The sequence below is a fragment of the Bos javanicus genome, chromosome 21, assembly GCF_032452875.1.
Source record: "Bos javanicus breed banteng chromosome 21, ARS-OSU_banteng_1.0, whole genome shotgun sequence".
Lineage (NCBI taxonomy): Eukaryota > Metazoa > Chordata > Mammalia > Artiodactyla > Bovidae > Bos > Bos javanicus.
Window position 1 is genome coordinate 13460958 of NC_083888.1, and position 23523 is coordinate 13484480.

A 23523-nucleotide genomic window follows, 5' to 3' on the forward strand; every position below is an offset into this window, starting at 1 on the left:
ACAGGAGCATTTAAGACTGATTTGGGGATTTCTGCTCAGATGCCAAGATATATGCAAATAATCAGGGGCTTCCCTGGTGGCTCAGATGGTAAAGAATCACCTGCAACGCAGGAGACCTGGGTTTGATCCCTGGGTCAGGAAGATCCCCTGGAGAAGGGAATGGCAAACCCACTCCAGTATTCTTGCCTGGAGGATCCCATGGACAGAGGAGCCTGGGGGGTAAAAGTTCATGGAGTCTCAAAGAGTTGGACACGACTTAGCAATTAACACCTTCCCTTTTTCACTTTCATAGTTGCTTTATGATGTTGCGTTAGTTCATTAGTTTCTGCTGAACAAAGAAGTGAATCGGCTATCTATATACATATATACCCGGCTTCATGGATGTCCCTCCCACCCCCACCCCACCCATCTAAGTTAGAAAGAGAAAAACAAGTATCAGATATTGACGCATACATGTGAAAGCTAGAAAAACGGTACTAATGAACCTACTTGCAGGGCGGGAATAGGGACACAGAGAAAGGATGTGTAGACACAGTGTTGGGGGGATGGGTAGGATGAACCGGGAGGTTGGGATTGATATGCGTACACTACCAAGTGTAAAATAGCTAGCTACTGGGAGCCTGCCGTATAGCACAGGGAGCTCAGCGCTGTCCTCCGCGGTGAACCGTACTTTTTAAAAATGTTTTATTTTGTCCTGAGGTATAACTGATTAACAATGTCGTGCTAGTTTCTGGTGAACAAGGAAGGGACTCAGCCATACATATACAGGTATCCATTCGCCCCCAAACTCCGCTCCCACCCAGGCTGGCACATGACAGTTGAGCAGAGTTCCCTGTGCTGTACAATAGAACCGCACAGTTTTTAACTACAAAAGGCAGAAAAGAAAGACACGGTCTGAGGCCATCACGGCCCGAGGCCGTCACGGCCCTGTGTGTACCAGGACCCGTAGCCTCCTCCTTGGGTCTCTCCCGGCCAGAATGTTCGTTCCTTCCCGACAGGGTCACGGGTCCCTCCTGCTTCACACGGAGGTGCGGGTTTGGGGTGGGGGAGGGTGGACTGGGCCGGAAGCCGCCCGACGGGAGCTTCGGGGAGCAGACCGTCCATGGCCCCGACCACTCTGAAAGGTACTCTTCTTTCCTCTCGGTTCAGAAGCCAGGGCTCCCTCTGAAGCCACCACACACATGGCAAACCTCTCCTCCCCGAGCCAGCCCAGCGTGGTTCCCTCCAGCGCGCCAGGCCCAGGGGGCCTCTGTGTTTATGCCCTGACCCGTGGCTGGGGCCTATTTTCCCTCCCAGGCTGTGACCCGACCTCCCAGGATGCCTGCCCTGCATCTGTTGATTTTTCTCCTTCCTGTCTTCTCACATCTTCCCCATCTGCAAATGGCATTTCTGGGGATGCGAGAGCAGCCCCAGACCACAGGTATGAGTCCTGTCTTTGCTGGGCCGCAGCCCTTTGCAATCAAAGGCAGACGCCTGCGGTGCCCTGTCCCGGCGGGGTGCACGGCCTGTGTCCTGTCCTGGCGTGCAGTCAAAGGAAACTTTGTGCTTGGGGGGGCTCCTCCCTCCTTCCCTTTCACTGCTATGGGTTCAGAAAGACCACCTCCCCTGTCTGGGGGCTCCTGCCCTGCCCTGGGGAAACAAGGTAGTGCAGAGCTGGAACTCACCGGGTGAGCTGGAACTCAACAGCCCTGGGTTCGAATCCTACACGTCATTTCTTTCTTTTTGTTTTTTTAAACTTTTATTTTGTGTTGGGATATAGCCCAATAGGGCTTCCCAGGTGGCACTAGTGGTAAAGAACCCACTGCCAATGCAAGAGACGTAAGAGACATGGGTTCGATCCCTGGGTGGGAAAGACCCCTTGGAGGAGGGCATGGCAACCCACTCCCGTGTTCTTGACTGGAGAATCCCCATGGACAGAGGAGCCTGGTGGGCTACAGTCCATGGGGTTACAAACAGCCAAACACAATTGAAGCGACTTAGCACACGTGATCGCATAGCCCAATAACAATGTTGTGATAGTTTCAGGTCAACAGTGAAGGGACTCAGCCATACATATACAGGTATCCACTGTCCCCCAGACTCCCCTCCCATCCAGGCTGCCACATGGCACTGAGCAGCGCTCCCTGTGCTGCACACTAGATCCTTGCTGGCTATCCACTTGAAATACAGCAGTGTGTACATGTCGATCTCAAACTGGCTAACCTTCCCTCCATCCTTCCCCCCTCCCCACCCTCCCTGCTAACTGTAAGTTTGTTCTCTAAGTCTGTCGCACATCCTTTCTTAGCTGCCCCTAACTCCCCTCCTCTGGGAGGCAGCGAGGCTGCGTGTGGATGGCAGGGATGCAGGGCCGCCCTGGCGAGGCTCCAGTCAGGATGCACTGGCAGAGTCTTCGGGAAGTCCCAATCCCTGGGGAGCACCCCATCATGCCAACAGCCTTCCCGCCTCACCCCACAGGGCCTGGACCACCCCCAGGGCACACACGCATCAGGGACCCTGTCCCTTGTGCTCCCACATGACCTGCCACTCTCCAAGTGGAGCTCCATCCTGGGGAAGCTGCCCCAGAAAGGAGGCCCCACCTCAGTCTACATGAACCTCTGGTGACCCAGATTTCTGTTTCTTAACAGCATCACATTGTCACATTTTATGTTGAATAATAAGGGCCTCTTTTTTAAACAAGAAATAGAGATATAACAATTTGCAGATAGAAGTCAAGTTTCTGCCCAGACTAAGTATTTTCTACTTTCAGATTTGAAAGATTCAGAGTCAACAGGATCCACAAAGCCCCCACCTGCTCCTGTCTGCCAGGAAAACTAGACTAACATCCTCTGGATAGCCAGGAAGGGCCACATCTTGTTGGTGATACGTGATCAAGGTGGGGTTGCATCAGTACTCCCCACCTCAAACATTCCCTCCTCTCCCCCCACAACTCCTCTTACCCCTCTACACCCCACCCAGTGCATTTCATGATGCATCTGCCCCTAATACCTCTGAGAGGCTCCTACTGGTGGGAAAAGCCCCACTGTTTGAGTTCAAGCCCTCAGGTTCAAATTATAGCACAGTTCCTTACTGGCTGTGTGACTTAGGGAAGTCGTTTAACCTCTCTGAGCCTCAGCACCCCCATCTGCAAAATCAAGAGAGCTGATGGCAACGTACTCCTCTCGGGGCTGATGGGAAGATGGGATGAGACGTGGCTCAGAAAGACTCTGGTACAGGGTTGGAACTGAGCAGAGGGTCACCTCCATCATCACACTCTGTGCTCTGTCCCAATTCCAAACCAACAGACGCTGCCAAGCCCAGCCCAGCCCCTCCAGCAGGGCAACCAATGTCCCAGGCGGCAGGACCCACTGGCTCCTCAGACGCTGTCTGTCCAGCCCTGCAGGCCTCCCCCCAGTTAGCCCAAGGCAGGACTAGCCAGGCTGGCCTGGGAAGGGCCGGGGAAGGTTACCTGGGAAGGACGGAGCAGGCAGCAGAAGGAGATGGGGAAATAAGCTACAGACAAATTCAAATTTTCATTAACTCTTCCCAATTTTAAAAGTAACGCTTTGTGGGAAATTCAAGGGGGTATTACAGAAGATCTACAAAGTACAAATGAAGTAAAATTAATGTTTAAAAGCTTATGATGTCCCCACACTGAGAGCACCCTTGTGGGGGGCTGAATCCTTTCTCACATCTTGTTCACTAGTCAGTGACATCCCGTTGTCACTCAGCTTTACATCCTGACTTTGGACCTTGATGTTAAATGGTCCCAAGCAGGAGGTGATGTTATTAGTTTCCAATTCTGTTGATAAAGCTTTCTAGGCTCCAAAGAACTTGGCCAAGGTCACCAAATTCAAGGTCAGATGGAAGAGCCACTTATTCTGTTCACCAGCTGCAGGCCTTGGTCTCCACCTCTGGAAAATAACCCCAAACCAAAAGCAATAGAATTAGCAGTTAACCCCTGGCTTTGGAAGAGAGCTTTACTCTTTGAGAAGGACTTTCGTGCTGCTGTTTCTTCCTGTCCTTCCAACACCTCTGCAAGGTAAATGGGGAGGCTACCGTTATTCCCACTTCAAAGATGAGGCTCCAAGAAATCAGTGATTCCACTGCGGTTACAAAGATGGAGGTGGAGATGATAGCAGACTCGGGTTGTCCCCTGGAAACTGTGGCAGCCCCGGGCTACCCCAGGATGCTTAGGCGGAGTGAAGGAGGGAGCAAAACAGGAAGAAGGCAGTGTCCTGAAAGAAAACGCAGGGTGAGGACCACGGATAATACATCTCTGCCCATAAATCTTCCTCGGCTGCAGAGTGCCCAGAGGCCTCCAGGTAATGTCCTCAACAGACTCTGAGCTCCCCGCTGCCAGAGCATAAGCAGCCCCGCCCCTCCCCTTTGGGCCAAATATGTCCCCATGAAGCCTTTTTCCAGGTTAATTGATTATAGATCAGAACCTTAATCAAGCTCCCATTTCACAGGAACCATTGGTGATTTCAGTCCCATGCTGTAAGCCTCCCTTTAAACGCAGGGCGCCTTGACTTGTTTTTTCAATTTATTAGGCTGTGCAGGGTCTTAGCTGTGGGAACGTTTGGTTGCAGCATGCAGGATCTAGTTCCCTGACCAGGGATTGAACCCAGCCCCCTGCATTGGGAGTGCCGAGTCTTAGCCACTGGATCACCATGTAAGAACCATCTTGACTTTGAAATGACAGCTTCCAGGGCACTTTCCACCCATGCTGGCATGTCCTCGAATTCATGTTGTGTACCTGGCAGTGAACTTTGAGTTGTGTTCACACCGGACTCTGACCTCCAGCCAGAGATGCTATGGAAAGGATACACATCCGGTCCAGCACTAGGAGGAAGATGTCTCGAGAGCAGGCAGGCCACACGGGGCTCCTACGGGAAGAAGGCGGTGTCCTCCTCCGCTTGTTCCTGATCAGAAACCAGGCTAGGGAACTGCAGGGATGGGGCAGAGTCATGACTGGCCAAGAGATGCTCTTGTCCATGAAAAGAATTGCTAGCCTTCTCAGGCACTTAATCAGCCTGACATTCAGCTAAGAGCTTTACTTTTTTGCATCATATTCCTTCAACTATAACAGAAGCTACTGAGAAGTCATTGGCTCAGGTGACCTGAAGGCCCAGGGTTGGTCCCAAATGGCATGAACAGCCAATGGTGTCATCAGGCATTATCTCTCGCGCTCTCTCTGTCTCTTTCTCTCTCTGTCTCTGTTTCTCCTTCTTTCCCTCAGTCTGCCTTTCTCTGTGTCTCTGTCACTCTCCATCTCTCTCTCTCTCTGTCTCTGTATATCACTCTCTGAGTTTCTCTGTATCTCTCTGTGTCTCTGTTTCTCTCTCTGTCTCTCTCTCGTATGCTCAGAGGTATTTATGCTACATGGATGTTTGCACAGTGCTTTCACATCTGAGTTATCATCTGGGATTTCTATCAGACTCCATCTGTTTCCAGAACTGTGTGCAAACAGCTCAGAAAAGGGGGGATATAAAGCATTTTAATTTTCTCTGACCTAAAAAACCGTAGGATCCAGAATGTGTGAAAGGAAACCAGAAAAGGGAAGGAAGAACAGATTGGTGGGCCTGTCACAGTCCATAGGAGCCTCTCATATCCAGTTGGACATAAAACCAGTCCCCGGCACACGCCGTTGTGTGCAGCATGGCAGCTTTCTGAACCATTGCGCCTTCCCTCTTAGAAGCACACACTCGCCTGGGGTGAAATTCTGTGTCTGCAGCTTTCTAGGGTGTGATGTTGTGCAAATGACTCTACTGCTCTGAGCCTCAATCCCCTCCCCTGAAAACAGGGCCAGTCGTTCCTACTGTGGAGGAGTGTTGCGAGGGTTACACCCATGTGAAGCCTTTAGCATGGGGTTTGGCATGTAACAAGGGCCCCCATGAAGGGGATGGTAGTGGCAGGGGTTGATGAGATGGCCCTGGGGCTGGAGGTGGAGATGGGGATGCTAGTGACGGTGCTGACGGCAGTGATGGTGGCTGTGTTAGAGACGATGATGAAATGGATCTGTTGGCGGTAGTGGTGATGGTGGTAACGTGTTAGCAAGTGCAGGGGCAGAAGAGAGGTGGTTAAGATGGTGCTGGGGGCGGTGGTCCTGGAGGAATCTGCCTGTTCGTTCCTCTAGTTTCTACAATGCACTTGTGCGTTAGGAAGACCAGGTGTGTCTGTGACTAAGCCTTCTTGCCTTCAGACTCACTTCTCCCTAAGGGACTCCCAGAATCAGCAGCCAGTATGCCAGTCCCTTCAGCCCAGTTCCCACAGTCACTAAGCAGGAGTCACTCGGCTTGATAAGTACTAAGCTCGGCCTGGGCTGGGCCCTGGGAGGGCCAGCGTGAATGAAGACACTCTCTTGTCTCTCTGTCTCTCTCTCTCCCCCTCTCCCTTTCTCTCTTTCTCTCCCCCCACTCTCTTTCTCTCTCTCTCTCTCTTTTTCTCCCTCTCTCTTTATCCCTTTATTTCTCTCTCTCTCTCATCCCTGTGCTCACCATTTCCTGCCTCCTAGGCACTTAGCTTTCCAAGCACACTGTGGCATTTTTACCAGCTCCCACTACCTTTTGGCCCTGTATCCCTATCTGCCCTGAAGACCTAATTCTTAATTTCTTGCTGTGCTTGAGATTTCACACTAGGGGAATACAAAGTGAAGTCCCCCAGTACAGATTTTCCCCTCAGTACAAACCAAGAACTACCTCCTGTCCTGCCCCCAAAGTTATCGTGAGAAATTCCTCAACAGAGAACAAGCTCTGAGAACCTAGGTGAGCCTCAAAATGGCAAAACCAAATTGGATGTGAAACAGAAGCATCAAGAAATTAGTAGCCAATTGTAAGACACTATTGACCCAGGAGGCATTTTACACTTAAGCCATTGAAGGTTCTTGAGAGATGCTGTCCCAGCAAGCGTTACAGAAAACACGTTGTCTAAGGGGATTTCAACAAAGTTGATAAAAGGGGAGGAAGCATCAGGCCTAGAACCAGAAGCCTAGGTTCAGGTCCTGACCCTCTCACTGTCTCCCCCAGGCCTTGATTTCTACATTGCAAATTGGAGATAAGCATGAAACTGACCTCCATCAGAGTGAAGGGACTGGCATTTAAACCATGAAGAGCTCTACAAAGATGAACCTTCTTTATCCTCCTAATCATTTGAACATCTTTCTACAACAACCCAACTTTCATCCTTCAGGGCTATGGCTCCCTACTCTCCCAGGGCAATTATCCCCAGTCTCATTCTGTTTTGAAACCCCTTCCCCAAAACCTAAATTGTAATGAGGGCAGTGATCAACTCCCTCACATGAGGGTTGGAGCTAAATTACACTCAATTGTGATCTGGGATGAGTGTTATTAACAGAAACCTCTGGTGCATTGAGGATGGAGATCAGCACATATTTTGCATCCACGTGCATCTTCAGGGCCTGGGGAACTTTCCAGGAAGACAAAGGATAGAGTGATTTTTTTTTAATCTACTATGCCGTTTTCTAACAGTTCATTCCCACCAGCCTGGAAATTTGTATGGTATAAGGTAGCTTCCCAGGTGGCTCAGCAGTAAAGAATCCTGCCAATGCAGGGGATGTGGGTTTGATCCCTGGTCTGGGAAGATCCCCTGGAGAAGGGAATAGCAACCCACTCCAGTATTCTTGCCTGGGAAATCCCACAGACAGCGGAGCCTAGCGGGACTACAGTCCACAGGCTCGCCAAAGAGTCAGACATGACTTAGCAACTAAACAATAACAAAAGAGGCAAGAATAAGCTGAGTCACACGAAATATTTCATCTGAGGCCCACTTAGAGAACATTACTGTAACCCAGCATGAAGGGCAATGCCTGGTATGTCTTTTGAGAAACAGTTGAGTTAGCTGATTACTGAGTAACTAAGCACCTGCCCCACTCTTCCCTCCACCTATAATTTCTATTGTCTTGACTGGTTACTTTTTTTTTTTTTTTCCAAAGCTCAACTTAAGTTTTCCTTTTCTGGGAAGCCTCCAACCATCATCTTCCACTCCCATTCCCTCCAAATGGTCCCAGAACAGCTTGGATACATATCTCTAGACTCCTCTCCTGCTGTAATAGAATCATTGGTTAAGCAGTGTTCTGTCCGCCTGACTGTGAGATCCTTAAAAGTAAAGATGGTGCTTTCTTTTTTTTCTTTTTTTGGCTGCTCTGGGTCTTCATTGCTGCACGCAGGCTTTCTCTAGTTGCGGCAAGCGGGGAGTTTATCTCTAGCCGCAGTGCTCGGGCTTGTCATCGAGGTGGCCTCTCTTGCTGGAGAGCACAGATTCTAGGGCAGGTGGGCTTCAGTAGTTGTGGTGGGCTCAGTAACTGTCGTTTACGGCCCTTAGTTGCCCCACAGCATGTGGAATCTTCCTGGACCAGGGATCAAACCCATGTCCCCTGCGTTGGCAGGCGGATTCTTAACCACTGGATCACCAGGGAAGTCCAAAAACTGTGCTTTCTTTCCTTATGTTTCCATATCTCCAAATGTGAGGAAATTGGAATGAAGCTGCTAACTGGTGTCAAGGGCCCATTTAGAATCTGTTCTCTCCAAGTTCCAGCACCAGAGGTGACAATTCTGTCAATGGAGAGATAACCCAAAGCAAAGGTGGACATTTTGCCTGGAAATTTTTTAATTGAAGTCCAGAAATCAGTGGTGTCAAAGATATATAAAGTCTTCTATCCATGCATGAGGGACAGGGAGGCCTGGCATGCTGCAGTCCATGGGGTTGCAAAGAGTTGAACACAACTTAGTAACTAAACAACAACGATCCAGGCATGGGCTTAAATACCATAAGCATCAAAGGAAATAAAGCTAAAGTCTCCCAAGGATCGAAGCCTGCAAAGGAGATGCTTCAGTGATCCTGGCTTTCTCAGCACCAGGGTGGTCTGCCTATGGTTGGGCTGGCTGAGACATTTGGCTTCCTCCTTCAACCCACTAATGATCTCTGACTCCTGAGAGGACTGTAGGGTTCTCAATGATGCAAACGGACATCTGCCCCAACCCCCATCTGTAGCTCACCACTTCTAAAAACACTGGCCTGCTTGCATTTCTAACACATGGGGAAATATCCTAAGCTTCTCATAGCCACGTGGTATTCCCCAAATTCTCCCCCCATTCCACCCCATGTCTGCCACTGTTAGAAGCTGAGTCTGGTTGAGAGTCAAGAAATTCTCACGAATCCCAAACCAGAAATTTTTTTTGCAACAATCTGAAAGTAGGAACGTTCTCTGCTGCGTGTTCATACTTTCCAATCCCAAGGCTTGGCCAGTGTGTGTCTGCCTGCAAAGCAGATGTCCATCTGCTGACTAAAGAAGAGAGTCTCTTTTAAAATCACGGCGTAGTTACTTCCCTGATGGTCCAGTGGTTAAGAACTCACTTTGCAAAGCAGGAGATGCAGGTTTGATCCTGGCTGTGGAATTAAGACTCCAGTTGGAGCAACTGAGCCCGTGTGCTCAAACTGTACACCACAACGGAAGATCCCGCATGCTGCAAGTAAGACCCAAGACAGCCAAATAAATAAGTAAATATTTAAAAAATAAAATCACAGTACAGATTAACACAGCAGAGGAAAGTGGCTAAGTGGAACTGGGCAAGAGATTTAACCTCTCTCTGCTCAGTTTCTTCATTAATACAATAAGGGAGTTTGTGATACCTCCCTCAAAGGGTTGCCGTGGGGATTAAATGAGGCAGTTCAGGAAAAACACTTAGGACAATGCCAGGAACAAAGCAAGTTTCAACGAATGGTAGCTATCATTATCATAATCACTATCACTATTCAGCAATCTCAAAAGAACAGAGCAGCACAAGTTGAAGCAATGAGACGTGGACACCGCCTGCCTGTGAGCCTTGAGCTCTGCCAAAATAGCAGGTTCCCTATAGTGTCTCCACCACTGCTGAAACAAGAAAGTGCAAGGCAGAGATTAGTGATGGTCTTTTTTTTTCCCTCCCAAACCTCCAGGAATGGAAGCAATGATCAAACATCTCCTGATCACCAAGTCTCGTGTTAGCATATAGTCTCCAGCATCCTAAAAGTGTTGCTGCTATCTGTGCTGTTTGTGTTTCTCCATCACTCTGGCAGGGCAAGTGTGATCTCCTCATCAGCAGCTGGGAAACAAACTAGCTGCAATCTCAAGTCTTTGGAAGGTCAGGTGGAGAAGCAGCATCTTCCTAGCAACAGTTGCCAAGGAAGATTATGAGGGTGGACTCAACTCCCAGTGGAGATGAAGACATGGAGGGCTCTGTAATTGGCATTTGTTTGAATGGGGCGGGTGCGGGAGACTTGCCACTGTGAAGGGCATATTCAATCTCTTCGGTTACTGCGCTGTTCATTCTTTTTGTTAAGAGTTCTGGCTGGGTGTTTTGTATCATTTGATGCTACTTCATTTTCCTAAAATATTAGAACAGAAAATTACCCCCTCCAAAGTGTGCTAATCCTATGAGACTCAAGAACCTATTTTTATAACAAATATTTTGCAATATCTCCTTTGCTACACTTTTTTTTAATTTATTGACATATAACTGATTTACAGTGTTGTGCCAATCTCTGCTGTACAGCAAAGTGACTCAGTTATACACATATGTATGTTCTTTTTTATATTCTTTTCCATTATGTTTTATCATAGGATATTCAATATAGTTCTCTGTGCTATACATTAGGACCTTGTTGTTTATCCATTCTAAATGCAATAATTTCCATTTACCATCCCCTTTCCTAGACTTAAATGGAAATATAGATGTATAACCAACCTAAGTACATAATTTTAAAAATAAATATAGCAATCTGTGCTATAAACAATAAGAAATAAAGCAATTTACAGCACAATAAAATGAATTTCAACCTTGGAATGTTTGTGAACAAATACACTTAGAAGGACAAATATGCTTGCTTCCCTGATGGCTTCAGACAGTAAAGAAACTGCCTGCAGTGTGGGAGACCCAGGTTCAATTCCTGGGTCGGGAAGACCCCCTGGAGAAGGGAATGGCTACTTATTCCAGTATTCTTGCCTGGAGAATTCCATGGACAGAGGAGCCTGGTGGGCTACAATCCATGGGATCGCAAAGAGTCAGACACAACTGAACGACTAACTTCTCATTTCATTTTCATTTCACACTTAGAAGACATAAAGAACAAATCAGATGCTTATATCTAGTTTTGATATATTATCCACGTTCATTCTTTCTAGCTGACATTTTCAAATAAGAGCTAAATAAGTATATTAACAATCGGTATAGAATCACCATGAACTCAGAGCCTACAACTGCAGACAGTCTGATGCTGTATCGTCACATCAGACACTAGGAACAATGCTGTCATCAGTGGCATGATTTTTCAAAAATGGCGAACAATTCTTTGCAGAGCTACAAACAAAACAAAGTGTCAATATATGCTTTCTTCCATTGAGGTGATACTTGCCTTTCCTGAAAATTCACTGTAACCATGAAACAATGGCTTGAGTGTACATGCAAAACAGAGTTAGGTTCGAGGCCCAGGTGACTACAAACAAGATTTTTACCTACTTGAGGAAAAGTTGGTGGGACCGACTCAGGATGTCTTGTGCAGAATACCATCATTCTCTGGTCTCCACCCACCAAATGCCAGTAGACCCCAGACCCATCCCTGTGACAATCAGAAATGTCCCCACACACTTTCAGACTGTTCCCTAGAAGCGCCAGTGATCTATCCCAATCCCCCCCATTATAAAGGGGGATAAACAGGTTCAGAGAGAAAAAGTGACTCATTCAAGGGACAGCCAAGATGAAATTGAGACCCAGCTAACTCTCAAGCGAGGTTTTAGGACAATTAGCTGAAATTTTGTGAATCTCCTTCACTCCTCGGATGTGTCATCATGAAGCTATGAGTTATACTGGCATTATTCATGGTTCTATTTATCTCCTCTTCTGTCCGTTTTCAAAGTTAATCTTGATTTCTTCTTGCTGGTAATTTCTTGTCCTATACTAAGCTGTGAGCAATTTTGAAGCTCCACTTTTGGCAGAAAAGCATTATTCTTTGGAGAAAAGAGTCATTTCTCCACCTGGTGCTTATTTCACACGGATCAACAATAGAGTCTACCAACCCTCAGCCAATGGAAGATGATAGAATAAAGACCACACAGTTGGCCACAGTGAAGAGTTTTATTTCATTTTACATGTAAAGGAAAGATGTGATACTGTGATGTGATGAGCATTATGTATTTGACTTTCATCCCCAGTTCCTGGGCAAAGCTCCTGAGACCCTTAGAATTTCTGAGCAATGGGGAAAGAGAAGTGTCTTTTGTTATTCATAATAAGTCCCTTTCAGCCACACCTGAATTTATACTAATAGAATGATGCCTAGAGGATGCAGCCTGGTTGCAAGGGGAATGAACCGCAATATTAGAGGGTTAGAACTTTCAGCCCCACCCCTGACCTTCTAGGAGAGGAGAGAGGCTAAGGGTTGAGTTAATCACCAATGGTCAGTGATTCAGCCAATCATGCCTGTGTAATGATGCCTCCATTTTTAAAAAAGAAACTATTTGAAGGACAGGAATAGGGGATAGAGAAGTAGACGTAGAGAATGGGCATGCGGACCTGGGGGCCGGGGATGGGAGGGTGGGATGACTTGGGAGATGAGGGTGACATTTATACACTGCCATGTGTAAAATAGCTAGCTGGTGGGAAGCCGCTGTACAGCACAGGGAGCTCAGCTCAATGCTCTGTGATGGCCTAGAGGGATGGGGCTGGGGACGGGGTGAGAGGCAGGTCCAAGAGGAGGGGATATATGGATCCATAGAGCTGATTCACTACGCCACACAGCAGAAACTAACACAACAGTGTAAAGCAATTATATTCCAGTTCCAAAAAAGAAAGAAAAGAAAACCCTCACCTAAGGATTTTGGAGTCTAGATTGCTAAACATGTGAAGGAACTGGGAGAATGGTACCCCTGGAGAGGGCCGGGAAGCCTGGTGCCCTTTCCTTTATCTCTCCCTGTGCAGCTAGTCTAGCTGTTCATGAGTTGTATCCTTTCATAGAAATTGGCAATACAGTAAGTAAACAGCTTTCTTGAGTTCTGTGAACCATTTTAATGAATTATCAAACCTGAGAAGGGGATCTTGGGAACATTTAACTGGTAGCCAAGCTGGACAAAAGCAAGCAGTACTTTTTGCATTTAAAGGCATTGCCATGTTGTACGAATAAGAGTTTGATTGTCTGGCTTACTTTTTTTAATTATTGAAGTCGTATAGTAATATAATCATTATTATTTAGAAAGCCTGGTACAAGTTCAAAGGCAACATCCATGATGTTAAGGAGCTGGAATCGAGGAGAAAGGAGAAGGCTGAGTTGCTGCTGTCGAGGCAAGAAGGTGGGGTAGAAAGGGGGTCTCAGACCAAAAACTGTCCAAGAGACATCCATGCAGAGATACCCAGCAGGTCTCTAGTGATGCAGTCTGGGCTTTGCAGTGTAGGGGCTGGGCTAGGGTTTCAGATCTTGGGGTCAAACCCAAGGAAAGGAGAGTTGATACAGACTAAATTAGATCACCCCCAAAATATGTGCTGAGTAAAAACAAGACAGAAGGTCTGGGAAAGCCCACGTTTGAGGCATAGATAGAAACAATATGCCAAGAAAGGATGGTGAGAAAGAATAAACTGAAGAAAAATAGAGAGACTGATGTCAAAAAGAAAAGAAAAAGATAGCCACCAAAAACAAAGTCTTGGGCTAAGTGTTGAACAACACACCCCATCCTGTTTAATCCTCACAGCACTAACGATGAGATAGTATTATGATCCCCAATTTACACTTGAAGAAACCACAGCAAAGAAAAGGTAAGTCACGTGCCCCAAAACGCACAGCTAGGAAGTAAGAGGCTTAACTAGAATTTGAAACCAAATAGTCTGAGTGCAAAGACATGATTTCCAGCTAACTAAGAGAAAACCAAGGCATCAAATGTGTGCTTTGGGGCTTCCCTGGTGGCTCAGTGGTAAAGAATCTGCCTACTGATACAGGAGACCAGGTTTGATCCCTGGTCCAGGAAGATCCCACTTGCGGCGGAGCAACTAAATCCATCCACCACGACTATCGAGCCTGCGCTCTAGAGCCCGGGAACCGGAAGTACTGAAGCCAATGTGCCCTAGAGGCTGTGCTCTGCAACAAGAGACGCCAACGCAGTGAGAGGCCCGTGCACCGCAGCTAGAGAGTAGACCCCGGTTCGCCACAACTAGACAAAAGCCCACGAGCAGCAACGAAGACCCAGCACAGCCTAAAATAAATAAATAAAATAATTTTAAAAAAATGTTTAAATATGCCTTGGCTCTAGATTTACAGCAAGATACTATTAATATAAATACGCAAACAAACATAAAAACCAAGGTTTCAGCTCAGTTGAGTTGGGGACTATGACACCTGCTCCCAGGAAGCCTTTCAGGCAAGGGGCAAAGTCAAGGACAGGACAGGCTCTGCCAGTCTTCATCACCATGCTTCTCACCCTCCCATAGTCCTCAGCAGAAGCATGAAAATGGAAAATTTCTCATTATGGATTACACTGTCTTGTCAATAAAGCAAAAAATAGTCCCCAAAATAGATCTTCCCAAATGAGTAAATGGATGAACAAAGAAAACATGTTTCAGACTATTATATAGAGCAAATGAATTTGCTCTTAAAATGTGGAAAGCAAAATTGATTGAACCACAGACACTGATATAATTTCTCCCTCCTATTCTTAGCAGTCAGGCTTCCCTGGTGGCTCAGCAGTAGAGAATCCACCTGCAATACAGGAGACTCTGGCTTGATACCTGGGTTGGGGAGATGGCAACCCACTCCAGTATTTTTGCCTGGAGAATCTCACAGACTGAGGAGCCTGGCGAGCTACAGTCCATGGGGTCACAAAAGAGTTGGACACAACTGAAGGGACTGAGCAGACACGCACGCATCCTTAGCAGTCAAATCACCCACATGAAACAGCAATGCCTACACCCTCAGGAAGAGAAAACCAAGCCTGGACTAATTTGGTCCAAGCCATCCTGTGTCTGTGATCCAAGCCATCCCACAAGAACGGTTTTCTGCCATATTGAATGAAGCTATTCTTAGAGCAGAGATGAAATCCATTGCTTGTCTTCGCCTTTGTGGGATACTTGGCTTTCCTGATCTCCTCCAGTAGAGGAAAAGGCAGGTGGTGCTCCAAACCAAAACAGTAGTCACAGCCCTACAGAGGTGGCAGTGATGCAGATTAAGCAAAGTAGACAGGTTTCGAGACAAAGTCCTTAAGGTGTAAAAGTCATAGACAGGTTTTAAGAGAAACGCCTTAAGAGGTGAAAGTCGCTGGGTCGTGTCCAACTCTTGTAACCCCATGGACTTCTCCAGGCCAGAATACTGAGGTGGATGGCCTACTCCTTCTCCAGTGGATCTCCCCGACCCAGGAATCAGTTCGGGTCTCCTGCATTGCAGGCAGATTCTTTACCAACTGAACTATCAGGGAAGCCCAAGAATACTGGAGTGGGGAGCCTTTCCCTTCTCCAGGGGATCTTCCTAACTCAGGAACCCCGAGAGAAAGGGGAATGTTAAGGATGATATTGAGGTATTCCCCCTATAAACTGGGGTCAGTTACTGAATTGGGAAACCTGGAAATTGACAGATTGAAGCAAGACAGATCACAAGTGCGGTTTTGGACATTCTGATCTTGAGATGCCTTTGAGAGCTCTGAGAGGGGGTTGGCAATTGCTTAGTAGTTCTGCAGAGATAACCTACAAATGGCTGGGCTATACTCAGATAAGTGGTACTAGACTTACATGACTTCAGACTTAAGGCTTACAACTGGGGTGAATGAGACCTCCCAAAGATTAAGAAGAAGAGGAGAGAGAGCCTAGGACTCAATTCTTGAGGAGTTCTGACGTTTAATGCCAATAGAAAAGGGCAATCCTGCAAAACCGGGAAAGTGGAACATCAGGACAGTCAGAGTAAGAGAGTGTTTCAAGGAGGGAGGAATCATCATCCTTCAACCCTGATGAGAGGTCAAGAAAGAGGACAGAGAAATATCTGGTGTTTGCAGTGACAGAAGGTAATGAATGCTCTCAGCAAGAGCTGTTTCTGTGGTATAAGGGTGAGGGGGTAGTATGAAGAGAGGCAGTAAGAAAGTAAAGATTCCAGTACTACAAAGAGCCCCAAACATATCTTCTCCAGCATTTAGATGAATTAAGTACACAGCAAGTTTCCTGTGCACACACGCTTGGATACAGGCAGGGCGTGGTCAGGCTCTGTTCCCTACAGCTATGCACCACTGCCCAGGGAAAGACCAGCACCCACCCCGGTATCCACCACCCTCCATCTGCTTCCTCCAGGGGTAGAGGAGAGGACAAGACAATATCACATCTGGAGATGCATAAATGACAGGTAGTGGGAGCCACTTTCTGACCACCAAGCTGAGCCCAGCTGACAGGCAACAGACACTACACAGTTTTGCTTTCCAAACTGAAATTCATTGTGTTTTAATGAAAACCTTCACTGTGTTTTCTCATATGCCCACTGGTTTTAATATCAATAATGCTACTAATAATCCACCCTTGGAGCCACTGCTACTCAGACTAGGGCTCCCAAGCAGCAGCCCTGAATGACCAAGGAACTGGCTAGGGATGAAACCACAGACCCCCAGCCCAGACCTGCTGAATGAGAATGTATAGTTCAGCAAGACAGCCACGTGGCTCATGGGCACTTTCAAGGGTGAAAGCATCAGTTAGGAGAACTACTGAAAGTGAAAGTGTTAGTTTCTCAGTCGTATCCGACTCTTTGTGACCCCATGGACTGCAGCCCACCAGGCTCCTCCGTCTATGGGATTTCCCAGGCAAGAATACTGAGAGTGAGTTGCCATTCTCTCCTCCAGGGGATCTTCCCAACCCAGGGATCGAACCTGGGTCTCCTGCATTGCAGGCAGATTCTTTACCCTCTGAGCCACCAAATGTATTTACTCTTTATTCCTCGAGACAACCCTGCAATCTGGTGGATTGTCCCTGAGGACGAAGAATGCTGCCTGCCAGGTTAGTATACAAAAGATGCTGGAGCCATCAGCTGCTACAGATGCCCATGGTGAGCCCTGAGGGAACTCAGGATGGAAACAGAATGCCCACCAATTCACCAGTCACTGCAGCCACCAGCCCCCAGCGAGCGCCCTGAGGAGACTAGGGATGTGAAAACAGGGGACACTGCCCCTGGTAGCCGAGGTGCATATCAAAGGAATGACTTCGTGAAGCACAGATTCTGGCATCTTCCCATACATAGGAAAGTGCTAAATTCCTTAACCTGAGCTGCCTGGTTTTCTCTAATTAGAATCTTCTCATGTTCCAACTACCTAGTCTTTGTTGCAAAAACTCCTTTATGTCCTGGTTCCTCCCTGACCTCTTTGGAGCAGGCTCTCAGAGCTACCGAAAGCTGTGTCCCAGGCTTAAGTCCTCAGTTGTGGCCACCAAATAAAACGTAACTCATAGCTTTTAGGCTGTGTGGTTTTTTCAGTCCACATCCTCATGTACACTTGGGCAAGCACGTTCCTAGTGGTTGCGTCCACAGTGCTACAGAGCCAGAATGTAGAGGGGCCAGGAGAGAACCTTTTCTCTTAGTCACTGTACATTGCCATTCTTGCCTTACTCAGCTAGGTGCAGGGGCCAGCAGGCCGTGAGCCATCCGGGAACTGGCTGTGCAGAGGAGCTGGCCTGCGGGGACGCCTGTTCCAGAGGGCACAGCTGTATCAACAGAGCTCTGCACTGATTCATACCCAGTCATCTCTGAGTATGCCTGCATGCTCAGTCGTGTCCGACTCTTTGCAGCCCCGTGGACCAGGCTTCTCAGTCCATGGGATTTCCCAGACAAGAAAACTGGAGTGGGTTGCTATTTCCTCCTCTGGGTGGTCTTCCCATCCCAGAGATCGAACCCAGGCCTCCTGCATTGCAGGCAGATTCTTTACCGTCTGAGCCACCAGGGAAGCCCTCTTTTTAAGCTATAATCCTGGGTAAATTCTATGCAGGCAGTCCCCAGAAGGAGTCCTAAGAAACATAAATAACTGGGTGCACTTAGTGGCTGGCCTGTTGGGAAGAGAAAGGAGGAAGTTGTAGGAAATGAGAATGGAAATAAATGAGGCCTTTATTCCCGGGGGTTTAGAGATCAGGAGAGAGAAGGTCCAAAGAGTCTGAGTTCAGGCTGTGTCCCAGAAAAAGCAGGCTGATCACTGTCTGCTTCTCCCACCAAAACAGAAGCCCTGGGATCTGTTTTTGCTGCCACTGTACTGCTACCAGAGTGTTTAGCACACAGTAGGTGTAAAGTAAGTATTTCTGGAAGAGAGGGAGTTGGGAAGGAAGGAAGGAAGGGGGAGATGGAAGGGGAAGGGAAGAAGGAAGGGAGGGAAGAAGTGGGGAGGGAGAGGATGAGGCAAGGAGGAAGGAAGGAAGAGGGATGGCTGAACAAGGGCAGGGTAGGGAATGGTCTGGAAGGAGTCCAGGGGCTGGAAATCTCCAACCGTGGTCCAAGCCCAGGATAAGGGCCTGTCTATGGCCGGGAGGGGGAGTGGGGAGAAGGGGCAGAACTCACAATCACTCTGGCATTTTCGAGGCCATCGAGGCCTCACAGGTTCTCTTGGAAGCATTTCTATATTTCTGGCATATTCAGGAATGTCTATGAAACTGAAAGATTTATGAGTCGTAATCGGGACTGAAGTGCGCTGCGAAGCCAGTCCTTCTCCCCACCCCGACCTTGGGAAAGCTGCTTCTTCGTGCACAGACAGCTGGGCAGGGCGCGGGGCTCCCACTGCATCCAGCCCGGAGCACACCCAGGCCAGGCGGCCGCCCTCCCAGCCCCTTCCAGCCAGAGGCTCCATTCTGGGTTTGGCAGGCATTTGGGGCTTTTTGTGTCCTGGAGACATTTAACTCTGTACTTAATTTATGTTTAATAGGCAGCTATTACGTTAAATAGAGACCAGCTGAACTGATTATTTAAGACATCGTTATGGTTGCTTAACAACTGTGTGGTTTGACTGCTACATCTCAATAAAGATTTCCCAGTATTCGGCTATTATTACGGCTTTGCATCGGATAACTCTCTGCACCCGGCCACTGAGCTCTCTTTAAATATTGCCTGAGGGCCTGGAAGCTCCCAGCTCTGCCTCTTCCCCTGGTCCCCAGACTGCTGAGCCTCTGCGAATCCAGGAGAATCCACAGAGATCAGGAAACTGGAGCTGAGACCCTGGGTGTCTGTGCAGGAGGGCCTGGCCCTGCAGACAATGAACGGGATCATGGCCGCCAGCCAGCTCCAGTTCCAGCTCCTGTCAGCAGCGTTCGGGGCTTGCCTCTGATGGCAACGTGGCTTTTCAGGGAAACTCGGAGGACATAGCTGAGCCCAAGAGGTGACTAAGACCTAGGAGAAAAGAATCTGTGTGTTTAAAAAAAAAAAAAAAGGAGAACCAGAAAGAAAACTATAGGGGTACTAAATTTTCTAGAAGTTTCCTCTAGTGTAGTGTTACTTCAAATGTGATTCACAGACCAGTGCCTCTCTGAAACCTGTTCTTACTGGTCCACAAATTGAGAATGAGCCCTTTGGAACTTGTGTGGTGATTTGAAATTTCACAATATCCAAGCAGGAGATCAGTGGATCTGGCTGATGGATCCACACGTAGACTTGTTTGGGCATCACTGAACCCACGCACAGAGGCGCCGTGGTCCAGGCCACGACAAGCCATACGCCCTGGGACCACGTACCGGCCTACCAACGGTTGGACGTGTGAAAACGGGCCTTTCGGCTCAGGATCTTTGAAAACCACAGGCTTAGAGCTGTGTCTCTCAGCTCTAGTTTCTCCACCCTGCCCACACATTTGGGGGCACAAAGCAGGACTTTGAAAATTTTCCTCAGGTACATTTAGAACATCAAGAAAGACTGTAAATATAATAAAAATCACTGGGCTGCACACTTTAAAAGGGACCCCGAGTCCATCACCGACATTTACTCCCAAGCTCATGATTCGTATTTCTAACCTGCCCACTGAACACTGCTGCTGCTGCTGCTAAGTCGCTTCAGTCGTGTCCGACTCTGTGCGACCCCATAGACGGCAGCCCACCAGGCTCCCCCGTCCCTGGGATTCTCCAGGCAAGAACACTGGAGTGGGTTGCCATTTCCTTCTCCAATGCATGAAAGTGAAAAGTGAAAGTGAAGTCACTCAGTCGTGTCCAACTCTTCGAGACCCCATGGACTGCAGCCTACCAGGCTTCTCCATCCATGGGATTTTCCATGCAAGGGTACTGGAGTGGGGTGCCATTTGGAGATCCCATTAGTGCCTGAGAATGCCTCATACACAAGACTGAGACCAGGAACCTGGGCGCTCACCCACCCCACCTTCCTTCATCTCCAAAGGCAGCCAGTGATCCAACCTCCCTTACCTTAAAACCCATCCAATTTTAAGATTGGATTTTAATTCGTTTATCTTAAAGAAAGTGAAAGAAAGAAAGTGAAGTCACTCAGTCGTGTCTGACTCTTTGCAACCCCATGGACTGCAGCCTACCAGGCTCCTCCATCCACGGGATTCTCCAGGCAAGAACACTGGAGTAGGTTGCCATTTCCTTCTCCAGGGGATCTTCCCAACCCAGGGACTGAACCCAGGTCTCCCACACTGCAGGCAGACGCTTTAACCTCTAAGCCACCAGGGAAGCCCTAAGCGTTTATCTTAAGTTCCATCCAATCCGAGGATCCAGATCTCATGGGGATTTGAATACACTGTATATGCTTGAACAGTGGGCCACCAATGGGAATATGGAACGCACAAAGAGATTTAAGCACTGGACCATTTTTTATCTTCTCTGTTCACTTCCAATTTTTTTTCCATTACAAGTGTATTTTTAATTGTCTCATTTTAAAACTTGACACCATGTAACAAACCATGGTTAACAGCAGTCCCCACCATCAGCAATTCATTAAGGAGCAAGTACATTGACCCAATTCCATCAGTTAATAAGATATGAGACAAAGTTTTCTGGGGACTTTTGGAGAAATTTTCTTTGTCCATAAGGAAAACCAGACAATGAAGTGGTCCCTTTTTCTCCCACTAGAGGTGTATCTGGCACCAGTAACTCCTGGCCGCCCTCTTATAAGCACCCGAGGAAACAACCTTAGCAGGAAGCCAGCTAAACTGGTTTTCAATAGCTGTGTAACAAAATACCACAAACTTACAGTTGGTTGTTCAGACAGTAAAGAATCTGCCTGCAATGCAGGAGACCCAGGTTCGATCCCCGGGTCAGGAAGATCCCCTGGAGAAGGAAATGGCAACCCACTCCAGTATTCTTGCCTGGAGAATTCCATGGACAGAGGAACCTGGTGGGCTGCAGTCCATGCGGTCACAAAGAGTCGGACACAACTGAGCAACTAACACTTTCACTTTTCATTTTTCAGAGTGTAAAACAATACTTGCATTATCTCTTGGTTTCTTTAGTCTGATTATAGTGTGGTAGAATTCTCTGTTTAGGGTCTTACTACGGGAAAATCAAGATGATTCTAAACAGGCAAGTTCTTTGTTGTTTCTGATAGTAATACTAATGACAATAATAATAACAGCTAACACTAGAATCAGCTCTTTGGAGCAACGGTAAAGAACCCTAATAACAGCTAACACTAAAATCAACTCTTTGGCACAATGGTAAAGAATCTACCTGCCAATGAAGGAGACGTGGGTTCAATTCCTGGGTTGGGAAGATCCCCAGGAGTAGGAAATGGCAACCCACTCCAGTGTTCTTGCCTGGAAAATTCCATAGACAGAGGAGACTAGTGGGCTACAGTCCATGGGATCACAAAGAGCCAGATATGACTGAGCACGCATGCATGGGCAAAACTCTGGGTGCCTAGCCCTGTGCTGCACTTTTACCTATTTTAACTTATTTAATCCTGTGAGGTGAGCATATTTCTACTCCATTTCACAGACGATAGAACTGAGACAGAGAAAAGTTAGGCCACTTGCTGAAGGCAATACAGTTGTGTATGCTAGGACAGGGGGCCACCCCACTGTGGGTCTAATATATAAACCCAGCTAGTCTGGCTCCAGAAAATACACTCACTGCACCTCTTCACAGCTGGCAATATTCCATACCTGCCTTTTCCCCCTGTATCAGCCAATGCCTCTCCTTATTGTTTAACCTGGCTCTTGATGAATTTTCTCTACTTGCAACCCAAAACATTTTAACTGATGCAAGTGCTATGAATAAAGTATTCATTATTTGAGGGATGCCCTGGTGGCACAATGGATAAGAATCCACCTGCCAATGCAGGGGAGTGACACGCATGCTCAGTCCTGTCCGACTCTGTGCGACCCCATGGACTGTAGTCCGCCAGGCTCCACTGTCCACAAGATTCTCCAGGCAAGAATATGGAGTGAGTTGCCAGTATTTCCTTCTCCAGGGGATCTTCCTGACCCGGGGATGGAACCTCCAATTCCTGTGCCTCCTGCTGGAGTCCTTACCACTGTGCCACCTGGGAAGCTGCCAATGCAGGGGACACGGGTTCAATCCCTGGTCTGGGAAGATTTCACATGCTGCGGGGCAGCTGAGCCCCCACACCACAACTACTGAGCCTGCGTGCCCTACAGCCTGAGCTCTGCAGCAGGAGAAGTCACCGCAACAAGCAGCCCGCTCACTGCAACCAAGGGTGGCCCCCACTTGCTGCAACTAGACAAAGCCCGAACCTGAAGAAAGCCCTTACAAAGCAGCGAAGACCCAGTGCAGCCAAAAAATAAATTGTTCAGAGTATTCATTATTTGAAAGACAAATGCCATATGATTTCATTTACCTGTGGCATCTAAAAAACAAAACAAATGAACCAACATAACGAAACAGACTCAGAGATACAGAGAATAAACAGGTGGTTGCCAGGGGGTGGTGAGTGAAGTAGGTGGCAGAGATTAAGAAATAGAGATATCCAGTCGCAAAATAAATGCAAATGTTCTCAACAAGGGCAGAAACTCCTAAGAGGGGATTTGCAAGAAATGCGGGGAGGTTTTCACAGTCACACGATGGCCGTGCCCCAGGGATAGCATTCAGTGGCCAGGAGAGAGGGACGCCAGGCGTCTCCGTGCAGAGACAGTTGTGCAGAATCAAGAACGACCCCGTGTCCTGCACAGTTCTCTAATGTGCTTAGAGACAGTCACACAGGTGAAAACTCCATACAGTATCAGAGCTTGGAACCTAACTCCACTTTAGACATAAAAACAAGGAATTTTTTTAATATAGTTTTCCAGGAATGCAACTACTATTTGAAAAAAATGATTCTTTGCCTCATTTATAAGCAATTATGCCAAAAGTTGTTCACCATTTCAGAAAATCCTGTTCCCTACAGTATCATAGGATCCTGGTTGCCAATAAACACACCTGAATAGGTGCACATCCAAAGAAATTGTGTTATCCTACCAACGTGTATGAATATAAGAGTCCTGATTTTGAAAGGTCAAGTATTGTTAAAGTTTCAAAATTATTCAGTTGAATATTATGTTACATCTTAAAAACTTGAACTCATTCACTGACACTCTTCTTCTTCATTATTCAGTATAAAATATTTTCTTATAAATAT

The 23523-nt window shown here is 47.5% G+C and overlaps 1 long non-coding RNA gene across 2 annotated transcripts in view; it reads right to left on the reverse strand.

Annotated features, from left to right (window-relative positions):
• Window positions 1-23523, reverse strand: part of LOC133234120 (uncharacterized) — a 135673-nt gene that overhangs the window by 42110 nt on the left and 70040 nt on the right. The window lies entirely within an intron of this gene.